Here is a 27735-nt window from a genome sequence, read left to right as displayed (position 1 = left end):
CTTTTGATGCAGCCCAGGATTCAGTTGGCTCCCTGGACTGCCAGCTAAAACTAAACTCAGTAAACTAAACTAAACTATAAAAAAAACTTTAAAAACCCTAAGCTTTCTAAACTAAACTAAACTAAACTAAACTAAACTAAACTAAACTAAACTAAACTAAACTAAACTAAACTAAACTAAACTAAACTAAACTAAACTAAACTACTCTAAGCTTTCTAGACTGCCAGCTTCTGTTGAGTTTTTCATCAGTCACCACTTACAAGTCCTTCTCTGCATAAAATATCTGGTTTGTATTTTTCCTGTCAGTGTCCATGTCTCATTGCTTTGAGCTTACTTGGTTAATTGAAACTATAGAGGAAGCTGTTTTTATGTTGGGAGTTTTATCATGGAAAAGTTAACTCAGGGAATATAGGTTTTTCTGCTGCTTCTTGCAGAATATTTCAGCTCTCTGAGGGACAGATGCTGTTGCTTTCATTTCTGCATCTGTCTGCATGGTGTAAGTCTCTCTTGACCCTACTCCTGGAAAGCTTTGATAGTTACACTGAAAAGTAGGGATTCAGTCAGCAATTCAGAAAATATCCCTGTGGAGGAGCCACATCACTGGGGAGGTGCAGGAAAACCTCTACCAAGCTTTGGGAACTGGGAACATCCAAACCTACACTGCCATTATCATATGTTCTTCAGAGCATTGGTCTTTTTTTTTTTTTATGTAGTATCTTTCAGCTGGCTGAAAATTATAACCCTCTCAACATATAATTAGTACCTCCTTATAAACACTGTGCATGGTTTAAAAACTCTTCCAAGCTCTTGTACTGCAGCAGAAATATCCTGTAAAGGTGAGTGAAAAGCTATTTTTATGCTGGAGGATGAAGGTGCTCTGCATACACTCGTGTCTGCAGCTGTGGAGGACCAGACTGGTGCAGGAGCAGGGCAGGTGCAGGTCCTTGAGGGACTGTGAGAGTTGGGGTTCTTGAGCCTGGAGAAGAGAAGGATCTGGGGGACTGTAGAACAGCCATCCAGTACACAAAGAGGTTTACAAGGAAGGTAGAGAGGGACTTTTTACAAGGGCGTGTTGCGCCAGGACAAGGGGAAGGGGCTTTAAACTGAAGGAGTGTTGGCTGAGATTAGATATTAGGAAGAAATTATTCTCTGTGAGGGTGGTGAGACACTGAAACAGGTTGCCCTGTGAAGATGAGAAGTGGTGGGTGTCCCATTCCTGGAAGTGTTCAAGGCCAGGCTGGATGGGGCTTTGGGCAACCTGATCTAGTGAAAGGTGTCCCTGCCCATGGCAGAGGGATTGATCTTTAGCATCCTTTTGAACCAGAACCATTCTATAATTCTATGATCCTGCCTGGCTGTCTCTGCCAGCTCTTTAGGAAATCAGCAAAATGTTTTTTTTTAATGTTCTGTGACCATCAAAACGCATGTGTTGTATTGTCACCTTTTCTGAAAAGGCTTTTATAAAAATTAAGAACCATTAAAATCTCTCAGGTGCATGCATTTTTGTCAGACCAATAGAAAGGAATGCACTACACAGTGTTGTGAGATATCTTTTTAAACTGTAAACCCAAATTTTATGTAGTATTGTACAAACATTGCCATTAAGTAAAAGAACACATCTGTAAGTTTTGATACAATTTTATTGGTGGGTGTTGACATGAAGTGTCAGCCTTCTATATTGGATTAATATGTGGGATTATGTGCAACACATGTAGTAATCAGTGGGTTTTTAAAATTCATCATATTATTCTTGTTTTGTTAAACAGTCACAGGTTTCCTAGCTAATTGTGAATATCTTTCTTTTATGGCATGAGTGGGGGCTGCTTTATTCTATTGTAGTAACTCTTTGAGCTCTCTTCACTGCTTTGCACTGAGGCCCAGGGGGCAGCTCAGGATCTCAGAGGGCTTTGCCCCCTAACACCAGCTGCCCAGGAAAGCTCCAGGGCAGTGCAGGTGCTGGAGAGGTTGTGGGTGAGCTGTGCTGGAGGTGCCCTACTCACTAAATGCTGTGTAAACCAACGTTGGCTGTTGTTGATCCCAGGCTCACAGAATGATTAGGAGGGACCACTGAAGGTCATCTAGTTCAACTTCCTGCTCAAGCAGGGTTCCCCAGAACATATTACTCAGGATTGCATCCATAAAGCTTTTGAATAGCTGCAGAGAAGGAGACTCCACAGTCTTTCTGGGCAGCCTGTTGCAGCATTCTGTCACCCTCAGAGTAAAGAAGTTTTTCCTCATGTTCAGGTGGAACTTTCTATGCACCAGTTTCTGCCATTGCCTCTTGTCCTATCACCTGTCAACACCAGGAAGAGACTGGCTGCTTCCTTCTGATACCCTCCCTTCCGATACATAGACATTGATAAGGTCCCTTCTCCAGGCTATACAGGCCCAGATTCCTCAGCCATTCCTCAAAACTGAGATGTTCCAGTTCCCAAATCACCTTTGTATCCCCTCATTGGACCCAGTCCAGGAGTTCTGTTTCTCTCTTGCCCTGAGGATCCCAGAACTGGACAGAGAGCTCCAGATGTGCCTCGCCTGGGCTGAGTAGAGGGGCAGGGTCACCTCACTGGACCTGCTGGCAACGCTCTTCCTATCACCCCAGGATGCCTTTGGCCTTCTTGGCCACAAGGGCACCCTGCTGGTTCATGGACATTTTGTTGTCCACCAGGACTTTCTCTGCAGAGCTGCTTCCCAGCAGGTCAGCCCCCTGCCTGTACTGTTGGTCTCTGGGATTCCTCACCAGGTGCAGGATCTGCATTTGCCTTTCTTGAGTTTCAGAGGGTTCTCTGCCCATCTCTCCAGCCTGCTCAGCTCCTTCTGAAGGGCTGTACAGCCCTCTGGGGTATCAGCTGCTCCTCCCAGCTTTGTGCCACCAGTGAACTTGCTGAGGGAGGTGTTTGCCCCTTTGTCCGAGTTATTGATGGATCAGTTAGATGGTACTGGACACAGTAACGAGCCTTGGGGAACACCATGAGCTACAGGCCTCCAACTGTGTCTCTGACCACAATCTTCTGAGATCTGCTGTTCAGTTTTCTTTGCACCTCACTGTCCACTCATGCAGACCTGATGAGCTCAGAAGCATTTTCTTGTTGCTGACACTCTGTCTTTCCTCCCTGCTTCTCACAGGTGAAAGTCTTTTCCTTCTCCAGCATCTTCTGTGTCCTGCTCCTGGAATGTTCATGTGTTGTGGGGCTCTGGTAAGATGGAGAGAGAGCAAAAAAGGAAATTAGGAGGAAGGAGTGGATTTTAGCTAGAGTTACAAGGAAATTTGAGACACTGGTGTTGTGTCTCTTCCTGCAGGAGAAGGCTGCACAGGTGAGTCAGAATCAGATGAAAGCATGTGCTGCTTTGTCCCTCTTCCCGTGATGTTTTTCTGGGAGCAGCTGGAGAAGCATATCGTGCAGGCTAGCAGAGGAACCAGACCTGAGCCGAGCTGGCCAGGCAGCTCTGGGGCCAGCCCGCAGCCCTGCACGTCTGCTGCCCTCATCACTACAGCGGGACCGCTGCTGCCTCGCCCGAATCCGGGCAGTGTGGGTGACCCAGCATGTGTCACTGCGGCTATGAATAAAACTTCAGCTGCGTCTCATTTAGAAAGACCCTAATTTTAGCTAGCCAGCATGTCACTGAGGTGCCGCAGCACCCTCGGAGGGCAGCTTTTGTGCCCCGTTATACCAGGCGTGCAATGTCTTTATTCCTGCCGGACGCTGGGGATGCGGGAGGCAGAGGAAGGGCGGCGCGTTTCCCTCCAGGGACGGGGTTAAGGGAGAGCCGGCACAGGCAGCTCCAGCGAGCCCGCGGTGTTTGGGTTGTCCGGGCGCCCGCGCTGGCTGCGGCGTGCGCGCAGTGTGACAGATGACCTATTGAAATCATTTCGGAGCAGGGCTGGCGTTGCCAGGACAACCAGCGCTCCCCGGGCCATGTGACGGCCGCCTGACGTCAGCCGGGGGCTGAGCCTGCGGCCCCGGCCGTGCCGGCAGAGCCGTGAGACACAGAGCGCGCTGGATGCTGGAGACATCCCCGCCACCGCCACCGCTGCCGCTGCTGCTGCTGCTGCTGAATCCCAGGGGCTGCCAGAGCATGGACTATTAAAAACTTGCATTTCTGCAGCGTGAGGTAACCATTTGCTTTATGTTCTCATCAGGTTTGGATTATTTTCCTTAAAAAAAAAAAAAATAGTATAGAAAGCAGCTTGTATCAGTGACTGATTTTTTTTTCACTTGTTTGTTTTGGCTGGAAGTTTGCCTTGATGAACAAGCTCAGCGCTATCAGATAAATGCAAAGCAGCTTCCAGTTACTAATTCTGTGTGTAGACGGCAAAACGGAGTTAAATATAGATTAATGATCCATGGAAGAGAATAAAAGGATATCGCTCTCATTTGACACTTTAGAAATATAAATGAACGTGAGTAATCCTAGGCTAATGCATTCGGGAGTTAAAAGATATGATGTTTAGGCACCGTGGTTTTTATACCTCTGCTGGAATTTGTTGTTTTTTACTTCTGCCCGGTTCAGGCGGGTTTGTACCCAGTGTGTCCAGTGAGGGGGAAGCCAGCAGTCAATGCAGCCAGGAACGGCTTAAAATCCAACTCTCAAAGTTCAGCATTTAAATCATCTTTGTTCACGCGGAGTCCCTGCACCCTGCGCGCTCCCCGGGCTCTCTGCCCCTCTCCTGGGGCACGCGGCACTCTTGACTGTGTGGGATTTACAGAGGAAACATCAAAACCTTCCTGAAAAATCGCCTGAAATATGCCAAGAGAGCAGCGTTGCTGCAGCACAGGCTTTTACCCTTTTTCTCACAAGCACACACAGACAGGGCTTGTTTATTCTCTCTCTCTCTTTTTTTTTTTTTTCTGTCGAGCATCGAGATCAGTTAGAATAGCTAAAAAAAGAACTGCAGCATGAGCAGCATGATTTTTCAATCACCACAGTGATTGAAAAATGAAATGCTATTTGGGTCTTTTTGTAAAAACAAGAGGGAGTTTGTGTCTGTTTCTGTATTGTACGTACTCCGAGGTGGCTGCTGTGGGGAAGGATATCCCAGAGCTCCTGAAGTTTAGTGCCACAGGCTGAGTTTGTTTGTGTGGGAACATATAGATTTGTTTTAAGAACAGATTACAGCTGAAGCATCATGTGCGTTGTTTCCTGGAAAAGTATGCTAGATCTTTCTTATCTTCTCTAATTATATACTCCTGTTCCCTTCCTCCCAAAGTTCAAAGGGTTTATCGATAATGGTAATGATTCTCTAAAGCAGCTGCTGTGGAGTCTCAAATGTGTGGAGCTACAAAACAATTTAAACCACAGAGCAGGAAAAGATTTTTAAAAAATCTATAAAAATTATTTGAGTATTATCACATGCAGCATAATTGCTTCAGAAAGAGAGCCAAGACAGATATTCAAGCTGAAGGCACTTCTCTAAGGAAGTTATGGCTTAGTGCTCTGGATTTCGCTGCATTTGGCATTCTTAGCAGAGAACAAGGATAAATGCTGAAAGATCTGAAATGTCTGACACGTCTAAACCATTTCTCTTGGTGTTATCTCATCAGTTCTTTCCAATTCAACTGATGCCCTAAGACATTATTGTTGGGGGGGCTGAAATATTTTAAATTGTCTTTATTAAATTCTTCACCTGATGCCACTGCACCAGTGCATGGGGAATCTCGCCTGGCTCCTCACGGGTGAGTTTTAGCCAGGTTTGCAGGAGCCTTGCAGCCTTGGAGGGGATGGCAGCCCATGTGCAGCCTTGCCACAGGGAGTGAGCGAGCGAGCTCTGGGTGTCGCTGCCCGGTGAGGTGCCTGGGCTGAGCTGGCACAGCTGCTGTGGGGAGCTGTGTGTCAGCCCAGGGCATTCATCCCCCTCCATCTGCATGTGAGTTCCCCAGACTGTAGAGGTGGGCTAGGAGGGGAGGACAGGGAGGTGGTTTATACAGCCCACCACCCTCTGAGGTCTGCTTGTTCACCAGCTTATACTGCTGGGGTAAGTCTGCAGAGGGACCAAGGCGTGGAGTGTGGGGACAGATTTGAGCTGAGTGGCACCTGCCATTCAAGAGAAGTCATTTACCCTCATGTCTGCAGGATTTGACTCCATGTGTAGCTACTGTCACCTCCCAGATTGGACTTGAGTGATGATGCTCAGTGTGGGCTGAGGCTCATGCTCATTCATTTAGGCTTGAATACAGGGTCCTGTAGCATTTGATGCCTTGAAAACACCTGTAAGGGGAAAAATAATTGATGCAACTTTTGCTCAAGAGCTATTCATTAGAAATGTCTTAAAAATACCTTCCTCATCTCCAGATGAAATAGAGATATCTTTCAGTGATAGGAGGTAGTCTTGAAAAGGCTCTAACTTGACCTTAGAGTGAAGGATGGTAAACTGCTTCACTTTTTAGCAGAAGAGTCCTGTACATGCTGTTGCAAGAAGTGTGAAAGGCAATGTTATACGGGAAGTGGGTAAGTGCCACTGAGGTTGCACAGGGATGCATCCTGCCTGGCAGAGTGACAGCTCTGTCCCCTCTTGATGAGTCTTTGGGGGCTTTGGGCATCCCATCACCAGGCTCCACCCATTTTGCCCCAGAGATAGGAGTGAATTGCAGGCAGGCAACTCACAGGCAGTGCCAGAGTCTGCAGCTGGAGGTGTGACACAGATCCCTGCTCAGGAGGGAAGGGAATGGTGTGTGAGAGCCATCCTGGGCCTGTGTGCCTCTGCTTGGTGAGTCCATGCTCTTGTTGTCGCTGGTCACCTCTGTAGCAAATCCTTTGGGCAAGCACTCGGGTTTACCTTGGCAGTGTGTGAAGCTGCCAGGCAATGGAATGCTGATCCCTCCTTCTCTGAGCTGCCATGCTTGCACCCACCATGAGAAAAGAGCACACAGCCTGTAGGTTCCTTCCCACCACCAAAAGGGGAGGTGGCTGCGTCCTTCACCTTCTGCCCGACGCCACAACTGGCACTGCCAGCTTCCTTGGCCTTGAAATCCTCTGACATAAAGAGAAAAAATGTGAGATGCACGTGGGCTTGGCAACACTCCACCTTCTTTTAGGGAGTCTAGGCTGACCCTCCAACTTCCCATCAGCCTTCATGTCATTTGCAAATGTCACCCCCTTTGCACACACACGAGGAAGGGAGGATCTCTTCCTCCAGTCTCCTTGTCCATGGCGAAGGAGAGCAGTAATTCCCGAGGAACTGGAGCACTTCACCTGAGGAAAGAGCTTGGCTAAAGTGGCATCTGAGATCTCCTCAAGTCACTTCTCACACAACTGCATACAGCAGGGAAATCAAAACCAGATGTGAGCTGTTGATGCCTCTAGCCTCATAATAATAAGACACACAATGTGCTCTACCTTGATCTGGGTGAGCTGATGGGCAATGACAATCTAAATTCAGGCCAGAATCATAATAAAACCTAAAAGCCCCTTGCAGTGCACAGCACTACTCCTTGAATTTTTTTTCAAACAGAATGCAATTTCTGCTCTTTTTAAAGGTCCTAGCTACTGCTGAGGCAATATTCCTGGGGGGAATAAAATCCTCTGTAGAGGGTGGCAGTTGTGAGTGGGAACTGATGCTTCAGTATGGAGTTTCAGGATCTTAAATTACTTATTGCAGAAGTTGGTTCCCACTCTGCTAAAAATCATTACATTGTGCTAATTTAATGTCTTCATCAACACTAGGAACAACTGGTTTAAATGGAAGTTGATCTGCAGTTGAGATTTAGCATTTTAACCAACAGTTGTTTTTCCAATTAAACACAGATGCCATACCTAGGGTACTCTGCATGCAAAATAAAAGTTGAACTAGCTGTTGGTTCCAAGCTAAAGCAACAAAAATCCTAACTCTGGAATGTTTTTGGTTGTCATATTTTAGAAATAATCTTCTATGGTGAGCCAAAATCTGTACAGACAGCTATAGTCAGATAACAGTTTAAAAAATAGACTAAGTTTTGGCTGTACTTTTGCAGCTGATAAATTTATCTTCTTAAATAACAGGGAGTATGAGTTGAGGGTTGAGAAACAGTAATTTTGTAATTATTTTATATGGATTGAATTATTCTGTCATCAAATTTGCATGTCAGACAGCATTACAGTATGAAAATATAATTAGAAACTGTAATTCAGGAATTGCTGAATGTGATATTTCCCAGAGGGAGCACTGTGAAGAAGCTGCCCTTACTACAACTTTAGCAAATGTTGAAATCCTATAGGTGGAAAATGTGAAGGCTGAGTTGTAAAGTTCCTCTCCCTTCTGTGGTCTTCACATACTGTCAACTTTCTGCTTAACTTCATTCTTTCATAAGATTCATTTCCACAGAATCATCTCATCATTATGAGCTGAAGGGCTCAGATCCTGTTCTGCTGAATTTCAGACTGGCTGTGCTGATAGCTGCTGAATTGCTTTCAGCCACAAAATGACCCTGAGATCATGTAAGGATCTGATTTACATGCAGAAAAACCGGGAAGCTTGTCCTTTGGTCTGAAATGCTGGTTTCAATTTGCCCAGCACCTGAAATTCCCAGCCACGCCTCCTTTCACAGAAGATAGCTGAGGGTGGGTCTTGGTTCAGCTCTGTTTATCTCCTTTTGTAGTTCAGTATTTTTTGCAGTACTTGTTCACAGTGTTGTGCAAAGTTTCAGCTGTATAAAACCCACTGATGTTAATCCTAATGTTTTTTATTCTTGTGATAATCTATGGCTTATCATAGACATATTACCTGGAAACAAACATGTCTTGTGCCTTTTAGCTGGGCTTCTGTTGACAAATCCCAAGTGCTTTTGTCTGAGACATGCACTCTTTAGGAGAGCATCTCCATGGCCAATTTTTCCCACCACCTCGCTGGGGTATGGGTCAGGTCCTTATGTGAAACCAAGCCTGTGATGCACAAAGCAAGGATGGCATTGGGAGGAGGCAGAAGCTGAGTGTGGGACATGCTTGATGCTTTGATGTCCCTACACAATCTGTCAGAGTCCTGCTGAATGACAGTCACAGTGCTCCTGCAGAGGAAATGTCAGGACAGGAAAATGAGAAGTGTGGACCTGTGACTCCAAGGATGGCACGGATACATGGGCTGGCTGGTGACATGGTTCTTAGTGACCCAGGGATTCTGTCACCCCCAGAGTGCTCTGAGGATCAGGATCTTTTCCCATGGCCACCCAGGGCCACCTTCCTGCACCCAGCCCTGTCACTTTGCCTGGGTGGGGAAGATGTCTGTCCCATCACTCACATTTTGGGGGATGCACATCCTGCTGCCCATGTCTGGTATTTGCAATATGAGCACAGGACAGGAGCCTCAGGGTGTCACTGCAGAGGGCCATTTCTGCAAGGGAGGGTGCAGTAAGCCAGGTTGGCTCTTTAGGACAAGTGGTCTTGCTTGAGGTGCAAGTGCTGGTTTACAGGTGGGACAGGAGCAGTTCCTGAACATCACAGCTCATTTTTGCACATTTACTTAGGAACTGCACAGGAGCAGGAGTCAGCATTTCAACTGACTGTGTCTGCACATGGGAACTGAAAGGCTTTGAGACATGTGCCACCTGTGTCACAAAGCCTCTTAGCTGTGTGCTGAATTTCACTGTCAAGGGAATGGACTTTAAGAGCAGCCCAGAGCCAGGCTGTCCAGCCACAGGGTGGACCAGGAGGGATGGGATGAGGGGGGAAGGAGAGCCCTTGGCAGGGCTGACTGGGTGTGTGCTGGCAGGATGTGTCCAGGGCAGGCTGATGTTCTTGCACTGCTGCCTCTGCCCATGCAGGGAGCTCTGCCATCTGCAGAACAGGCCAGACAAGACTTTGCTGAATGAAACGGAGCTGTCTGAAGGAGTCAGGAGAGTGAAATATTCTGCCTGTGTTAGCAGTGATGCAGTGATGTTGTCTAGCTGCCATGTGATGCAGCTGTGGCTAACAGGGCTGCTCTCTCTTCTGGGGACTGGGTTCAAAGCAGGGCTGGAGGAGCACTGCACAGTCAACCCCTGTGCAGTGCCTGCTACTTGACAACAATAATTTCATGCTTGTTCTACTACTATGAATAGAAGACATCAGCTTTTGGAGACATCCAATATCACTTGTAGAGAGGTTTTATCAGATGAGCAGATCAAGTGGTTTACAGGCTATCCCCCAAGGGAAGACAAGTTGAAGCTGAAGAAGGTCAAAGTTGGCTTCTTTCCTTAGCAAATTCCCTCACTCCTGGAGCAGCAAGGTTTCCTGATTATGCCTCACACAGTCTTTCTGCATCTCCTCCAGGACTGCAAAACCCCAATGGATCCAGCACATATGAAGTGTCTAACTTCAGCTGAATAACACTTAAAGAGATTTCATGAAGCAATTCAGCCTGAGAACCTCTAACTCTAAAGAAATATTCTGCTCACGTTGTGCTCACAAATCCAAGATGCCAGGGGGACACGAGCACAAAGCTGTTGATTATTTCCACGACTGCTGTGTGCTTCCTATCACAACAGTATTCTTTTGTGCAGAATGGCAGCAAGATTGCAGAGTCCTCTTTAGCTTTACCATCTTTGCAAGCCCAGGTCCAATTAGAGCAATTATAGCTCAGCAGAAGCACTGTCTGTTGTCCTCTGGACCTGTCTGTCAAGCATCCTATTCATCGCTGTTTATCACGTATGAGGCTTTTCATGTAAAGTCGTTCTGACCCTACTGAAACAGCCCCACCAGAAGGGTGGCCTGTGTTTTTATTTCACAGGCTGATGTGGATGACAAGAGTGCAAAATTACAGCTGGCCAAGGATACATCTTTCAGTCTAAGCATGATCTCCTCTCACTTGAGTATTATTGCTGGTTTGACAGAGGACACAGCTTTCATGTTCAATTATTTCACTTCACCCTTCATTTTCAATTACTTTACTGCTAAAAATTGAGAACATTATCAGAATTCACAGTTCTTCCTTGCCACGTTCAAGGGTTTCCTTAATCAAAATCCTCAATGTGAATTGCAAGGCATGTAATGTTTGATGGCACATGATATTAAACCACTTACAGCTCTGATGTCTGTGTAGACTCTCTGGTCTCTGAGTTACTGGGTAGTGGGAACTTCTGCAGAAAGACCATTTGTGTTTTGCTTTGCCTCTCTTGACAGGGCCTGGTGAAGGAGCTGAGTGACTCTGAAAAGCAGAACTCAGTGAAAGGCAGAAGTGCTGGGACCAGGGAAAGTCAGAGGGAATGCAAAGAGGAACTCTTTCTGAACAAAAAAATAGATATTTATTTTCTCATACTGCTCTTGGAAAGGAAAATCCAGGGAGCAGTGTTGAGAGTCATCTTTATGAAACAAAGAGAATTCTTTCTGACAATTCAGAAATGAGATTGCCTGTGAGAGAGCATCCCCTGTCCCTGCTGCTACCTCCATGGCATCCATGGGAGTCCTGGCCAACATGCACAGCAGCACTTGGGCAGAAAAGGATTGCTTTAGGAACTGAAAACATGAGCTCAGACTTTGGTTGTTCTTCCTTCAGAATCATCAGGGCAGTGGTTCCCCCACATTTGTTTCCTATTTTGACTCTCTTCTGATAGGTTTTAGCCCAGAAGGGCTGCTTCTGTCAGGAGGAACTGCAGGGCCATCTGCAGTAGTGGTCCAGATGTCACCTGTGCCTTGCCTTGGCACGGGATGCTGCCGGCAGGAGAGCTATGCCAGCCCTGACCAGGGCTGCAAAGAGACCTGGCTGATTTGGCCACACCAGCAGCAAGGAAAAGTGAAAGCTGATAAAACAGCTCCACATCTGCTCCATGAGGGTCTTGGTGAATTTGTTAAAGGTGAGTTTATACTGCTGAGCTGGATCTGCAGCCTTGGCAGATGCAGTTTCTTTTCTTGCAGCGATGGCGTTCTCGCTGAGAGCCTGGGGCAGGGTTCTCTGCTGCTGTGCAGAGCCAGACCCCTCCACTCACCATGGACACATAATGTTTGTGGTGCTTCAATTAGAATAATACAATCCTTTCATAGATGGCAGAAAGGTGACAGAAGCACTAGCAGGGTGACTGCTTGGCTGACTTTTATTCTCTTTGTTAGACGCTGGGAACTTTGCAGAACTCCCTGCTTCAATTCAAGGAATCTGATTAGGAATTGAAGAGTATTTCACTATTAGCTCACCATGTGCCAGTTATTAGTAGGCTGTGGTGTCACTCCAAGTGCCTATAGTAAGACATATCCTTCCTGCATGCCACTCCCACCAGGCTTGCAGATGGCACTCCAAGCAGGGTGTTGGGGAGGCAGCTGGGAGAGAAGGAGTTAAAACAAGCCACAATTACCAATTTGAGACATTCTCAAAAATAGCAGCTTTTCTTTTGTTTGCTGAATTCCCCATGCTTTTCCAGTGCTATTCCCATTATTCATTTCTTTTCCAAAATAACATTTTTAAGCAGAAGAATGACTTGAGTGGGGAGAAGAGGGGATCTGCAGGCCAAGTGGGACAGCTGCATGCTCCTGTGTCTGCAGTGAGGGGTATTTCAGTATTTCAGGCAATTTTGCTTCCTCACTGGCAAGCCCAGTAATTCCTCCTTGCTTCCCAGGGGCAAGCATTGGGCAGTGTGCTCATGCTGTCCACTGTTGTTATAGCCCAACTTGAAAAGAAGCGTCTCTTGCTGATGGATGCTCCTTTGAAGAAGAAGGAAAGGATGCTTTTGGGAAAATAACCCCAAAGGAGCCTGGCTCCAGGACTAGTAATGCAGGCAGATCCCACTGAGCTGGAATGCAGTTCCAGCCCTCACAGCACCTTGTGTGTCCCACCCTGGACAGGAAAGCAGCTGCTCTGGAGGGGCCCTCTGACAGCACCCCCAGGGCTGGCCGGGGATCCCGCTCCCTTATCCCTCACAGTCAGGCATGCAGCCAAACACAAACAAGGTGAGCTCCAGAAACAGGTGCCAGCAGCCTTCCCCTAGGGCTGCAGGGAGGGATGGTAGCAGAGAAGACCTGAGAGGAATTAAAAATTAAATGCTTGTGGCAGTGGCTTCCTGTCACCACATCTCAGCAGTTCACCTTCCCTGTGGCTGGCTGGCTGCCCAACACTGAGCAGGAGCAGAGAGAGGAGCATCCCGTTCTCCCTGCCTTCTCTGGAGATCAGGCAGCTCTCCTGTGGCCCTGGTGGGAGGATGAGGAGGAGCTGCTTCACTGCTGCATGCACACAGAGCTGACCAGAACAAGCAGCGTGTTCCTCTTTGTGGAAATCCCCTGAGCCCCACTGAAAGGCATCACAGCTGGAGGTGGCCAGACCCAGATGAGTCAGATGCCTCTTGAACAGGTGCAGCTGTCCAAGTGTGGGGTGCTGAGGAGCTGAACTGGCCATACCACAGCCCTCTCTGTGGTCTGGAGTCTGCAATAACCCCAACCACCCCAGGTGTGCTCAGTGTAGGTGGAGGCTGAGCCCACAAAGACTGGCATTTGGGCTGCAAGGGTCAAGACAACCAAGGCTGGTATTTGGAGGCAGAAGGGCTGAGCTCCATGGGGACCTTTGGCCCTCCTTGGCATCCAGTCCAGCTCCTTGGTGTGCACATGAAACCCCTTCTGAGCCCCAGCAAATTCATCACTGAGCGCAAGGCCCCTTGCAGAGCATGTCCCAAGTGATTTGAACTTTGCGTCTAGTTCATAATCCCTTTTTAATATCCCACACTAGGTAAGCATTTACTTCCCCCAAGCCTTGATATTTCTTGTTTTGACACTAACATTCAAGCAGGTGACAAGCTGTCCAGCTTCCTGAGAGAATGGCTGTGTCTGTACTATGGCCACTGTACTATGGCTGTGTCCATATAAGTGAAATAGGAGGCAACCCCAGCACCAGAGCTCAGTAGTCAAAATCACTCTCTCTGCAGAGCAGTCCCTATCCCATTCTAGCTCCCAATCAGTTCCTGCCTTCCCAGCCTGCCCACTGGGCCCGTTCCAGGGGGCAAATGGCACAGAGTGCCTTTTCAGGAGGGTGCAGAGTTCAATAGCACAGACAGGGGAGCTGCTGTGCCAGTTGGCCCCGTACTGGCACCCTCATGCATTTGCTCCATAGCCACAGGTGATGTGGTAAATGTTATTGTGCATGACTGGGTGAGAATCCTTGGGAGGAAAAAATGAGCCTTAAAACTAGAAAAGTGTTTTTTCTGGAGCCCAGGTCTAGGTAGAGCTCATGAGCTGCAGGCTCTTGCCCCAGCCAGGAAATCAGCCCATTGGAGCAATGCAAAAAGGCTGGCAACTCCAGTCTGTCAAAAACAGCTGTGGGGTTCTAATAGGACCAAAGGGAAGGAAATGAGGAACGTGGCTGGAAGAAAGGATAAAGAAAAGCCTTTGGTCCATAGAGCACCAGGCTCTTTACTCCTCTGTTTGTACAGAGGAATCTTACCATGTACACTGCTGACCTGACTCTTTACAGAGTGGGTTTGATGCTGATTTCATATTATTTCTCAGTACATACTCTTTCCCCTGTGAGTCTCAGGTTTAATTCTTTTCTAGTTTACAATCCATTTATTTTTAAGATGTGAAAAATGCATAGGTCAGTATCCACTACTGTTCTACCATTTCTCCAGAATAATTGTTATTATCTGTATTAGCCTTCTCAGCAAGAGACCAACATGTTCCACTTTTCTAATGCTGTCTCATGCCTTAAATCTGTTTTCCAAATCCTCCTTTGACTGAAGTGAGCACTGTGCACTTCACAATGCACTCTCCAGCTCCCTGGGGACTGCCCAGCCCCATGTACAGCACTGTCAGGAATTTCACAGTTCACTCTGCAAAGAGAAAAGTGATGTCCAGGTGCTGTCCTCATAAAACTTCAGGGTTGAAAGAGGTCAAAGGCAAAGGACACTTCTGAATGTAGTTTTCTCCCAGTACTTCTGGTTTTGTTGAATTCAACCTTTATGTTTTTGACCTTGGAGCATATTGTCAGAAGGGTTTGAGAGAGCCAGGGGAACATTTGCCTATCTCTTTGCCTGCAGCTTTTCAGGTAGGTTTGATTATTTTAATTACTTCCTCTGCTAGACATGGAGTGTCTTCCACTTTCCCTGAATTTCCCAGTCATGTCTGGTCACAGATCACCTAGTCCTGCATGGAAGCCATCATATGGAACTCTGCTATTATCTGCAGATTTACTTCAAAGACCTGCAAGGCATGAGGATACTGGCTGAAAAATTTGAACAGTAGGGTTTAGTAAAGCAGGACTTGGGAATGACTTGTGAAAGCAAAAAGTTTTCCCTTTTCATTTGCAAACAGGAGTTGCTGTGCTTGTATTGCTCCAAATAATACAGGAGATTTGGGAAGACTAGCATTAAGACAGTTTTTCAGAGTCATTGAATATGTTTTAATCCTTATTAGCCTTGAGCAATTGGCTCCCAGTGAACTCAGGGAAGGAGAGGTAAAATTAAAGATCTGTCTTGCATGGCCTGCTGTGCATTTATAGTTCTGCAATTGCTCTCAGTAGTGAAACAGAAATATGTCTTTCAAAGGAAAGCTCCACAACAGGAAATATTTCTTTCAGAAATATGAACACAAGTGTTTCTTCCAAGAAATATCAGATAAAAGCAAAAATGTTCTTAAATTTTTAGTTCCACTAAGCACCTGGCTCTAATCTACAGTTCCTTGACTTTGTTCATTTTTTAACCCAAATGGGATCCTATTTTAAGGCATTGTTATTTCATCTGATAATAAAAGTCTATTCAACCATTTGTGTGTTCCATCAGTGTTTGCATTTCTTGTTCCATACCATATTTCACATTTTTCTCCAACCTTTCCACTGAAGAATCAGTGCTGTCCAAATTGCTGCTGCTCAAGTGGACATAACTCCCTGTTCCTTGCTTTTTAAGTTGGTTACCTAATTCTGCTGGTGGGTAATTTTGATAAAGATTTCACAGAGAGCTAAATTTGTCTGCACAGATGACAGAATGACAGGTTTCTCTGCCAGCCATTGCAGAGGTTTATGATTGCTGCTTCTCAGGTGTCTGGCACAAATGGAGGTGGCACCGTTGTGGGACGTGCTTGTTATTCAGGTATTTGCCTTGAAAAAACCTGGATTATTGATTGCATGGTTTGTCATGTCTGTTTAAGCACACTATTTCTGAAACTGCCCCTCCTCCAATCAATTAGAAACTCCATTAAATTGGATAAACATATTAAGAAAATTAAGAGATTTACTCAAGGAATCTTTATTGCATTTCATTTTAAATTACTGAATCTAATATACAAAGAAGATTGCTTTAATTATAAGTGGACAAAAGAAAGATCTACTCTATGCTCTCACTAGACAACTATCAGCAACATGCACCTTCTTCATCTAATGCAGTCATGACAAGTAATTAGGTTTGGTAGTTCTCCTGGGAGCAGCAGTTAACTGCATTACAGAGCCCCCAAGAGACAATGACATCAGGTGGATTTGTTAGGTTTTGTGGTATCTGTTCTCAGCTGTGTTTTCTTGCCCTGAGGAAACTCATGACACTGCCATCATGTAGGCAGAGGGTTCAGATGGTGAGGTGTTGATCTCCCCATCTCATCTCCAGCCAGTTTCACTGCACCTGGTGCTGCCCTCTGGAAGCTCAGCGGATTGCAGAGAGCTCTGGTGGCCCTCTGTGCTTGCAGACACATGCATGGTTTGTTTTTGTTGTGCAGAGTGAAGTGCCTTGGCGCCATTCCCTGTTTTGTTCTTTATTACTATTTCAAACCCTGAGCAAACAATTTTCAGAGGAGAAGAAGGAAGAGGTCAGTCCAAGGTGGTGTCCTAGAACAAGAGCTCCCTGCTGCCTGTGTCCTTCGCTGTCAGGTGGACATTTGAAAACTGAGTGAAGGTCTGATAAGCAAAGGAGTTCCTCATATCTGTCGTGGTGTGGCTTGGGAGGGAGAGTGAGGCAACGTGGTGCCTTCCCAGTGTCACAATCGAGACAGTGCTGGGCATGCCCTGAGGCAGAAGGATGGGTCTCAGGAGATTCAGGTGCCTCTGAGCCCAGGTAGGGTCAAGAAATGCCTGATGAGAGTCTATTCTGTGCCATCCTCCTGTGAGACTCTGCCAACCCAGGAATCTTGAAAACTGATCCCAGCTAGCCCAGGAGCACATGACCAGCTGATAAAAAAGCTATACAGATGAAAAAATCCTTTCCTCCCTCTTCCTGTGCCTCTGTTCAGTCAACACCGTAGTGCAGCTGTCACCCAGTAATTTCAGTGAAGTCATCAGAACTCTTCAGAAGAAAAGAATAGTATTAATAAATTATTGTGTTCCTTAGAGGAGACAAAAGGATGACAATAAAGAGGTGAAATTTTGTAGAAAGCTTGAATTACTCAATGCTGAATAGGGACCAGGCACGTCTGTAATTCACTTTCAAAGAAAATATAAAACTTACTGTTTCATGATTTGGACAACAGCCTGCTAATCCTCTTGACACCAAGGTTAAGCCCAACCAGCTGCGAATTTTATTGAGGTTACTTGTAAATCTTAATTTTGTTTAAATTTTTTACAATAATGTATTGCTGCTCTCAGTGCTGTCTGATGCTTGAAGTGACAGAGCTGGCCAGCTTTCCCGACCTGTCTGTCGCATCCTGGCACTTGTTCCTCTGCTTGTCCAAACCTCCCCTCACATTCCTGCCACTCCCCATCACTGACGTGTGTGTGGGGCGGTGATTACATAGTGCAGAGGAAGATAAAGATATCTCAGACTTAGGAAGATAAAGATATCTCAAACTTGTTTACTTAACATCACTGCCTTTGGCTCTGCTCGTGGTGATGCTCTGTGCCAGAAGAACTGCCCGCTGTAAGAAGCATGCTTGTTTCTGTGGATGCTGTTTCCCTTCCAGAAGTCAGGTCAGTAGGGGCCCTCCTGACTCCCCCAGTCCACTGTAGGTATCCATGTCATATAGACCCTATTTGTGGAGTTTTTAAATTGCATTTTCCCATGACTTTGGCTCTTTGTCTTGTGATCTTTGAAGAAGGCTGTTCCACAGACTTTGCTGCTCTAGTGGTTTGAGATTTGCTTCTCATTCCCAGCCAAAATTTATTATGGCTAGTTTATACCCATTTGTTCTTTTGCCAGCATTGTCCTTCAGCTTAAACAGCTTTTCTCCTTCCCTGGTGTTTACCCCCTCTGATGTATTTATAGACTTCAACCATATCCCCTCTTGGCCTTTCTTTAGCAAGGCTAAACATCCAAGTGCCTCTGGTCTCCTCTGAGAGCACAGGCTTTCCATTCCCTTATTTGGCTTAATAGCCCTGCTCTGCAGCCACTGCAGGCCAAAATCCCTTTTCCTCAGCATGTTTTCCTGGCCATGTACTACAGTAATCCAGGTGAACCCTCACATTTCCAAAACCTGCTCATTAAGAGCATTGGTATTTCACCCTCCCTGAACTCAACAGATTGGTCTCAGCAGGTTCATTAAAAGGCATCACTTGTGTCCTGCAGGACACATCATATTGGTATTTTCCTGTTATCTTATGGCTATATAAGTCCTTCAGCTCTTCCTCCTGCTCCATCATTTCTAGTTAAGAACATCAATTCTTCCCACTTGTCCCTCACATGCTACATTTTACAATAAGGAATTTCATCCCTTTGCACTATTCCAGTGCTAAGACTGTCCCATTCATCTGGTGGGGTAGTCTGGTGTCCTCCTGATGATGCCTGTCACCTTGGTGTCATCAGTAACTGTACTGCTTTGAGATTATGCATCCTGATTATTGATGAAAATGTACGACTACATCCATCCCAAGACTCAGCTTGGAAGAGCCCTACTGTAACCACCTTCCACCTGAGACTTCTCTTCTGATTTCAATTCATGATCCTGAGAGAGGAAAGATCTGCCTTACTCTGTCCAGCACATCCCCAGAGGAGTGATTTGCTTTGATTTTACCCAAGTGGTTTTGAATTAGCCTTTCTGGATACATCCATGTCTCTATTAGAAATGAACGCTCATGGACTGGTTGGAAAGCCAGGGCAGGCAGACTTCCTACAGTTTCCATATAAGGTCAGTTCTGCCAAGAACCTTCAGTTTTAACCTTTAACATTTCTACAACTTCAGTCTGAGATCTTTCTTCAGCAGCACTTGCCAACTGTGGTGCTCAAGTTGGGGTGTTAGCAGATGTGTTTTGCTCTGCTTCAGTCTCCCAGTGGGTTACGAAGCCAAATTCGTGATTCAAATGACTACACTTACTTTTCAGGCTTAGTACACTTTTTTTAAATGGGAGTTTGGAATGGGGTGAAAATTCTTTTGTGTTCTGGCAAGTGTCCCTCATATCTTGGCCTGCAGAGGAGGAGCAAAAATGACATTTGTACCCTTTACATTAAAAATGTGTGAGATTGTAAATATCTTGTAGTCTTAAAACATTCCTGCTTGTTCTTCAATTAAGACTGTGAGATTTCTCCCTGAACATCTCCTTGTGAAGTCTGACAACCATCTGACTGTCTTCTTCTTTGTGCCAAAGGGCTTAGAGACTTTTGGAGGAGTTGGTGGTGACATCTCACAAACCAAATAATACAGCTACTTCTCTTTTGGGCTCAATAGACCAACAGAGGAGAAATTACAGAATATCTAGCTGCCCTTTTGATGACAGGAAAATCAGTCCTTGTCCTCCTTCCCATGAGTAGTCCAGGTTTTGTATATCTCCCAATGTTATTAGCTACTTCTGAATATGTTTTATACATGAGAACTGAATGAACTGAATGAGAACTAGTTCCTTTAAAAAGAAGAGGAAAGAGAAGAGGAAAAAGAAGAGGAAAGAAGAGGAAAGGCCCTTCAGAAATAGCAAGTCAGTCTGGTTAAGTTTGTTCCCTGCTTAAAATATAACTTTTTTTATATGAACATTAGAGCATTCCCTGATCTGAGCAATAAGCTTTCACCTTTTCATATTGTGGGCTGGCTGAAAAGCCTCTGCCTATTGGCTACATCTGAGATGTTGTAAAACCAAAAACCAGATACTCCTGTGACATTCCAGATTTCATCTTACTTGTTTGGTGGACCAGTTACCCTGGATGCTGCTCAAAAAAAGAATTGATTTGAGGATTTGTTAGCTGAGCAATCAGGTAGAAAAGTCTATATTTTGTCATGAGATTTCATTTCTAGCTATTTTTGTTAAAACCAAGGAACTTCACATCAAGAAGGAATTATATAACTCAATCTGACACTCCATGTTGAGCAAACTGAGACTGTGGTCTGCTCAAAAAATTTTGTGAAAACATACTCCCATATTTCTGTTTCTGCCAACCATAAATTTGGAATTTGCTCACTCACTCTCTAGATTCCATTTAGAGATGGTATTGACTAGATTTCTGTAGCTTGTATAGAGACAGTGAAATTTAGATTTCTGAATCTGGAGTTTTCTGTAGGTAAGTAATGTGGAGAGTTTGATATTAAAGCAATCCCCTCCTGAGCTGTTGTTGGAGGATGTATCTTGATAAAGGTTGATTCTAGATTCAGAGCTGTACTCAGTGTGTATCTGCACACATTCTCTGAGCCAGCCCAGCCCCCTTGCTCTGTTCAGGCAGAGCTGGGGCCGTGGCTGTGAGTGCCCAGCAGTGGATCCCTTCCACCAAGGAAGCTCCCTGCTGATCTGAACCTTCAGAGGGAACACTTCTGCTGCTCTCTGCCTCTCCTGTCAGTACAGGGCCCAGACTGAAGATGAGCAGAGCTGGACAGCTGGGTCCCCAGCACATGCAGAGCTCATGCCATCAGTCAGAGAGGTCCCTGGGGGCTGCAGCCCCTGTGCCACCCCACAGCTAGTGCAGAGTCACAGTGTGCAGCTGGGTGCCTGCAACCAAACTTCTCCTCCTTTTTCTCCCTCCCCACGGAATCATCTCTTGTTGAGAAACTTGAATGTAGGAAGCATCCAAACCAGAAGCATAGGCAGGGGAGTCTGCCAGTCTGCAGCTGCTTAGCATCTCAAAAGGAAGGCTGAATTCCTTGTATCTGACGATCAAGATGCAGGCAGTCACTTTATTGACAGAATTAGTTCATATTCCATCATGTGCACAGATAATGCACTGTGGGATTAAGCTACTGTAGCAATAAATTTCCTAACCTAATTTTAAAAGATAAAAGCTCCAGTGGAGTGAGGTTTCCTGGCACACTCCTCTCCATTCAATTTCCAGTCCTTCAGGAGAGCAGGCGAGAACACCCTCCCTCAGGTTGCTGCTCTGTGTCTCGGACCTCCTCCTACAAAAGCAAATTTTCCAGGGAAGGAAGTGGAGCAGCACTAAATCTCCCTCCCTCTGGCTACCAGCATCTGCTGTCATTCTTTGCAGCTCACGTGAAAGGTCATGTGGAGCAGGGCTCTGAGAAGCCCTCCAAGTAAAACAGGGAATGCTCTCAGGCCCCAGAAGATCTGCCTCCCCTTGTCTGCTTCCTCCCCTCTTCTGCAGCAGCTCCTGACCACCCTGCTCTTCCGAGGAGTTTCAGACAGCCACAAGCACTGCACCTTTGGTCTGGAAACAGGAGTGGCTTCTGAGTACTGGTGGCACAAGAGATGCTGATTCCCACTGGCTATTGCAGCTCAGCAGCAGAAGGAGGAGGGGAAGAGCAGCCTGTGGCACAGTGGTGCTGGCTAGGCATCTCAGGCCTTTTTTGGGCTCAGGGAGGGCTGAATGCACTGGGCATTGCACGAGGTCTGATGGTGTCTGGGGATTGCTCAATATCCACCGGCCTCCATGGCAGCAGCTGAGGGACAGACTCTGCAGCCAGTGAGGAAAGCCCAAGAGCTGAGCATTCTAGGCTGGATGGCAGCTTACAGCTCAGCACTGCCATGCTGAACTCGTCCATCTCTGCAGCCCCAGAGATGGGAATGGCTCTGCCACAGTGGGGTCAAGGAACAAGGTGGCTGCATGTACATGGAGCAGCCTTGCAGAGAGGCAGACAGCTGCCCCTCGAGGCATCACAAGTCAGAATCAGTGAATAGTTGAGGTTGGGAAGGACCCTTAAAGGTCATCCAGTCCAACCCCCAAGTCTTAACAGGTCACTGATTTCCATTCATGATTGAGCTGCCTTGCACTGCTAGTGACACCAGAGCTCCTTGGAACTTCACTAATTAAATTTTCTTCTGGCCATGCAGCTAGGATGGTATTGTTAGAAACCACAGGCATGAAGCCCATGTAATGCTGGTGGCAGTAGCTTTATTTCTCTTGGCCATTCTAGAGCAGTTCTCCAGCTCCACCAGACTTGTCTGAGAAATTGGTTGTCCTCACGTTTGACAAGGCAGCATTCACACTGCAGCTCCAGCAATGTGCTTGGTGTGTGCTGGGTTAATATCATTTTAAGCTGTTGATCAGGACAGAAAGGAATCCCTGTTTTGGTGTGTTGTCTTCCTTTATGAAGGCCAAACTGTTTGGTTCCCCAAAGAGTGTGCTAAAATTATCTGCAGTGAGGAGACAGTGGCATCTTGTTCACTTGGAAACTCCTGGAAAAAAATATTCATGGCTTCTATATTAACAAAATCCAAATAAATTAGTACTTTTTGTGCTGTTTGAGTTCTTAGAGTGCAGCTCAAAAGGAAAGTTGCCCCAAAAAGTGTAACATTTTCAGGTACTCATACCCTGCCCATAATTATTGCCTGCACAGAAGACTGCTCCCACCTATTTACTTGCACCAGCTTCACAGCTGGCCTCCAGCCAGCAGCTGAGGTTCACCCCGGTTCTAGATGTGAACCTCAGACAAGGTTTACAGGAAGCCTTCAAAAAATACGAGTTGGTGGTTTCAGCAGGGCTCAGCAGCACCAGCTCCCCAGGCCTTCCCTTGCCTGCTTATTTTCATATCATGTTTTACCATCTGCATTTCAAAGAGAAATGTTTGCAATTTTTTATGAACCAATGTTGATACTAGAGATTAAAATGGACAAGTGCTTTTTGCTTGGATCCTTTGGCCAACATGCACATTGCACAGGTGTGCAAAACACTCTGAAAACCCTTTCCTTCACTGCTGGCTCTTGCTGCAGCAGCTCCAGTCATTGTGCAGAGCTCCAGGAGCTGCTCATCTCTGTGCACAGCACACCCATGTTACCCACCTCCACCTCTCTCTCAGCTTGTCTTCCCTGTCTCTGCTGCAGTTCTTATTTTATTGGGCTTTCTTTGGTTAGTGGCCTTGTTCTTCTCCACTTGTATGTGGCTGAGGAGCTGCAGTGCCTAGGGGGGTGCAGGGTGGAAGGGACTGTGGGCACAGACAGGACAGAGTCTGGGGAGGCACCAGAGGCAGTAGGGCAGGTAGTAGGGCGTGGCAAGGCCAGGTGTTTTTGAGGAATCTGATCAGTTCTGTCAGTTCTCTCTCAGCCAAGCCAAGGAGGTCTCTAGGCTCAGGTCTGCAGGATGTTCCAGAAATGCTGCTGGACATCACTCTGATGTAAGCAGTGATTTCTTTGCTGATCTGAGGGAGGGAGGCAGCTGCATGTTAGGGAAGTCTGGCCCATTTCCATCATCCTGCATTGTCATTTACCACAAGAGTATTTACCAGCAGTTGCTCCAGCCACTTTCCAAAAAAAGAGCAGGTTTTTTTGTTCCTTCAAACAAGAGTGAATGGAATTACATATACATATTTTTATACTTGGTAGTTTCTCACAATAAATGTGCCACATGGCATAGGATGAAATTGTATTAGAAGAACCAGCACACACATCAAAGCTTTGAGTGTAAACTTCCAGCTCAGAGAAGGAGATGAGCAATCTCTACATTCAATTATAACTGCAGATATTTCCTTTTTCCTAAGCTGGTGTCTGTTACCATGGCCACAACCTTCAGAATTTTCTGGCTGTTTTAAAGTCATTACTAGTAATGAAAGAGCAGATGTCTAATTACATTCTTCTTATTCCATTCACTAGGTATAGCTGACATTTTAGAAGTCCTCAGTAAAAAAACAAGTCCTTTTTTATTGTTTATCATTTTCCTAGAGAAAAATAGCAGAAGTTAATTGATACATGCCAATATGAACTTTGTCTACAACTTCTAAGTAGAGGTGAGGAAAGCAGTTTCCTGATGTCTTAAGGACTGGGTATCAGACTGTTATTAGCAGTAACAGAAGTAAATGACAACCAGGCTGTAGAAAATACAGCAGTTGTTGTCCTGGTCGCTGCCAGCCCCAAAGGATTGAGAATGTCCTTTAAACACTCTGGTTTCTACCCAAAGAAGCACTGTTAAACCAGAGCCATGTATTTGTGCATCTCCAGCAGAGTCCTGTACAGGCCCTGCTGCCCAGGTGTTGTGACTGTCACTATCCCCACTGTGTGTACAATCCTCTGGGATTTATCAAAACACAAGACTTCTGGTTTGTGGATAGAGACAATAATTACTCAGGAGATTGCTCAGCCAACAGGACTGTGGTCCCCTGGATGTCTCATGGCTTGTTGATGCATATTCCTCTTAGCATTACCACTTGTCACAGAATAGATTTGTTCATTAAAGCTTCCTGCACTCAGGCTTGCCTAAGTTTAGCATTTTGTCTGTAATGTTGGTGACTCCAGTATGTGATGAAAGCTTTGTCATGTCCCTGTGCACACCCCTCCCCACCAGACTCTTCTCAGGCCAAAAGAACAACTTGATTATAGGAAAGATCAAGTATGAGGTAGGTCCTGAATCCTACTGAGACTGGTAGTTAACTTGGTTTATACTGAGAAATGTCACAAAAAGGCAGCCTCTGATGTCTGCCCACTTCCAGGACTGCTGAGCAGGGACTTTGGGGTGTTTGGCTTGAGCATGTTTGGATAGAACAACCCTACTTCTCATCCCACTCTTACCTTCAATGTCTAAACCTATTTGGATCTGTGTTTTGTTGCTCTGTGCCTGAGCTCTTCACCAAAGACTTCCTTGATGTACTGAAGTGCTGGGAAGGTGAATGCACTAGAGAAGTGAAAGATGTGAATTTATATCTCCATATTCAGGCTGCTCTCCTGGTCCCTTCTAGACCAATGCTGTTAAACACCCTCCTAAGTTTTCTTGAATCAGAGCTCCTAGGTATCAGCTTCCTAATGCCTTATGAGATCTCCTTGTTTAGCTGTTTTTGCATAGCTCCTCTTGGTGGTGAAGTTTGCTCTAACTAGCACTGCTACTAACTTGGAGCTATTAGTGTATTAAGAGGATCATAATCTCATCAACAATTATGCTGATGAACACTGATTTAAAGATTTTGCAAACTGGAGCAAAGGACAGTGCTATCTCCCCCTCAAAAGCAGAGCTCACACTCTGGAGGGAGACCCAGAATGGGACTGGAACCCCAAATGGAAGCAGAGATGCCAAAAGAGGTGTTTAGCTCAGGGTCAATGGCTGCAGAAAATCCCATGGTAGGAAATGTGTTCAGTGTCCAGCAGCTTCTCAGCATCCCTGCTGCTGTGTGATGCTTCCAGAATGTCCACACACAGCTGCTGCTGGGCAGGCAGGGGAAGAGCTGGCCAGCAATGGACATGCCTCTCAGCCACTCTGAAGAGAGTGCTGGCTGCCCAGCAGTCCCTTCTCCTCTGACCATGTGAAGCTTGGCTGTCATTTTTTTTACCTTTATATCTGGTCATGCAATTATTTTGCTAAGTTGCAATCTCTTGTGTTGATGTAAAAGCTGCTCTTGCCTGTGCAGAGTCTGTAATTAAATATAACCTCTCTCTTATTGTGCCTACAGTACACCGTGCACTATCCAAACTCTCAGTTCCTTACACTTTTTCACATTCACTTGTTTCTCAGAGAAGTCAGTGTCATTTCCATGGTTGCAGTGAGTTCAGCAATAGGAGGTTGATCTTTGGGCTTTAGGAACTCATTCCTTCAAGAATAGTAATATAATGCTGCAGACTTACCCTAAGTAATCCAGCCACCTAGTGGGGCTGAGCCAGTGTAGGACAGAAACAGACTTCTGCCTACATAGAGGCATAATCACCCTTGAGCAGAAAAGGAGATAGGAGAGCATCCATAAAGAAGACAGCACATTTTTATGCAATCCCTTACTTAAGGCATGATTTTAGTTGGCAGTGCTGGAAGAAAAGTAAGTGCCTTGCTTACAACATCTGCTTCACGCTCCATGCACGACTGAACACATCCCCCACTGCAGCAGCCCAGCAGAGCTGCTGTGCCAGGCCATGGGAAGGTGCAGGGGGTTCTGTGCTGGCAGCTGGGAGAGCTGACCTCACATCTGTCCCATCCACCAGCTCTGCAGGACCCACTCAGTTCTGTCTTCAGGGCACTCACAGTTCAGAGTGGCATCCACCTCTGCACCCTGCTCCCCTCTCTGGGTTGTTCTAACCTGCCTGGTAACCTCACCAGGGGGTGTCTTGTCTTCTCCTCTTGCAAGTGTGTCCCTCTAGTTTATGCTGTATATATTCACATAGGTTGTATGTATAGTTCATACATGTACATATGCCTATATTGCATTAAAAGATAAAGGTGAATTTTCAAATTCAAGTAGTTGGAAAAGTTGAAATTTGGGTTATCTGTGCTTTCTCTCTCAACTCTTCTAGTGTGCATCTCTTTCATCTAATAGGAGCATATATATCAGTGCAGTCAGTTTCCAATATGCTTCATTTTTGTGACATCCCTTGGAAAGCAGTTGCAGAAATCCAAGAGTGGGGTCTCTGTGAATAAGGAAGATGGCTTCAGTCAGGGGGAATTTACTACAATTCAACACTTGCACACCCCAGAGTCTTTTATTCAGTGCATCCTCAAGCAGAGAGGGTCCTGCAGATGGGTGGAATCTGCCCAGCTTCACACCACAACTCTCCCTGCAAATAATTTGAGTGTACAAGGGGCTTACATGCATTACTGTCCTTGAAAGTGTAACTTTGCCCATTTGCTGGAGTCCTGTCACTATCTCAAAAAGTATCTGAGAGTTTTGCATTTTGAGCATTCCTATGTGTTTTTCTCAGAATGAAGAAGATGCATCCATGTTCCACAGTCATTACAATGCACCTTTCAGTGGTGTCTCTGTGTTTCTAGAACATCTCATCAAGGGCTTGTAGTTTCTTCTGTGAAGGTGCTATTCTAGACATTTTTGGTCAAATTTTAGTTAAATATGCTTCTGTTATCAGGTAGCTCTGTAAATGAAAGGGATCAGAATATATAAAAGCTTCAGAGTTCCCAGATGAAAAAGCTGATGTCTCAAATGACCATTCAATAGATGCAGGAGTGATAATCTGCTGAGACAGACTCCTGCAGGAAAAAAAAATCAACAGAATAAGGCTTTTTTGTTTGTGACTGCTTTCAAAGTTCACATACAGAGGCTCCTTTCCTTTCTTTGAGCATCTCACACATATTCTGAAGAAAGAATATTTTAATGATAAACCTGAGCTGTCCGATCTTCCCTGAGCACTCTTGTTTACTTTGGGCCCATTTCAAAGCTGTGCTTAAAAGATCTGGTATTTTTTTTAATAAAGAGTAAAACTAGCTTCTAGGTGAAATATGTACAATACTGGGGTGTCCATGCTTGTGACTGTGCAAGGGGAGCTGGACAGCACATTCTGTGTTCAGTGTGGGGCCCCAGATGCTGCCTGGTGCAGAGGGCATGCAGAGGTATGTCCCCAAGTGTTTGGAAGATGTTTGGGCTAGGCAGGCCAGTTCTGCCTCCTGCCTTGGGGCAGAAGGAAATAAATCCCCTGCATGTATTCATAGATGAACAACATAAAGCTGACCATGAGTCAGCAGTGTCCTGGCAGCCTGGAGGGCCAAGCGTGTCCTGGGGGCATCAGGCACAGCATCACCAGCCAGGCAAGGGAGGGGATTGTCCTGCTCTGCTCTGCTCTGGGGCAGACTCACCTCCAGTGCTGGGGACAGTTTTGGGCACCACAATATAAGAAAGCTATGAAGGCATTAGAGGGCACCCAAAAATTGGCAATGAACACATGAAGGGCCTTGAGGGGAT

General features: G+C 45.9%; 1 protein-coding gene across 1 annotated transcript in view; it reads left to right on the top strand.

The window, feature by feature from the left end:
• The first annotated feature begins 3944 nt into the window (after nucleotides 1-3944).
• NCALD (neurocalcin delta) overlaps nucleotides 3945-27735 on the top strand; it is a 57816-nt gene continuing 34025 nt past the window's right edge. Inside the window, exon 1 of the mRNA XM_009087294.4 lies at nucleotides 3945-4113. The gene's annotated coding sequence lies outside the window, so the exon portion shown is untranslated. The remainder of the gene's footprint in view (nucleotides 4114-27735) is intronic.

This window comes from Serinus canaria, chromosome 2 (genome assembly GCF_022539315.1).
Source record: "Serinus canaria isolate serCan28SL12 chromosome 2, serCan2020, whole genome shotgun sequence".
In the NCBI taxonomy this organism is placed as follows: domain Eukaryota; kingdom Metazoa; phylum Chordata; class Aves; order Passeriformes; family Fringillidae; genus Serinus; species Serinus canaria.
This window is presented reverse-complemented; position numbering and strand designations above follow the sequence as displayed.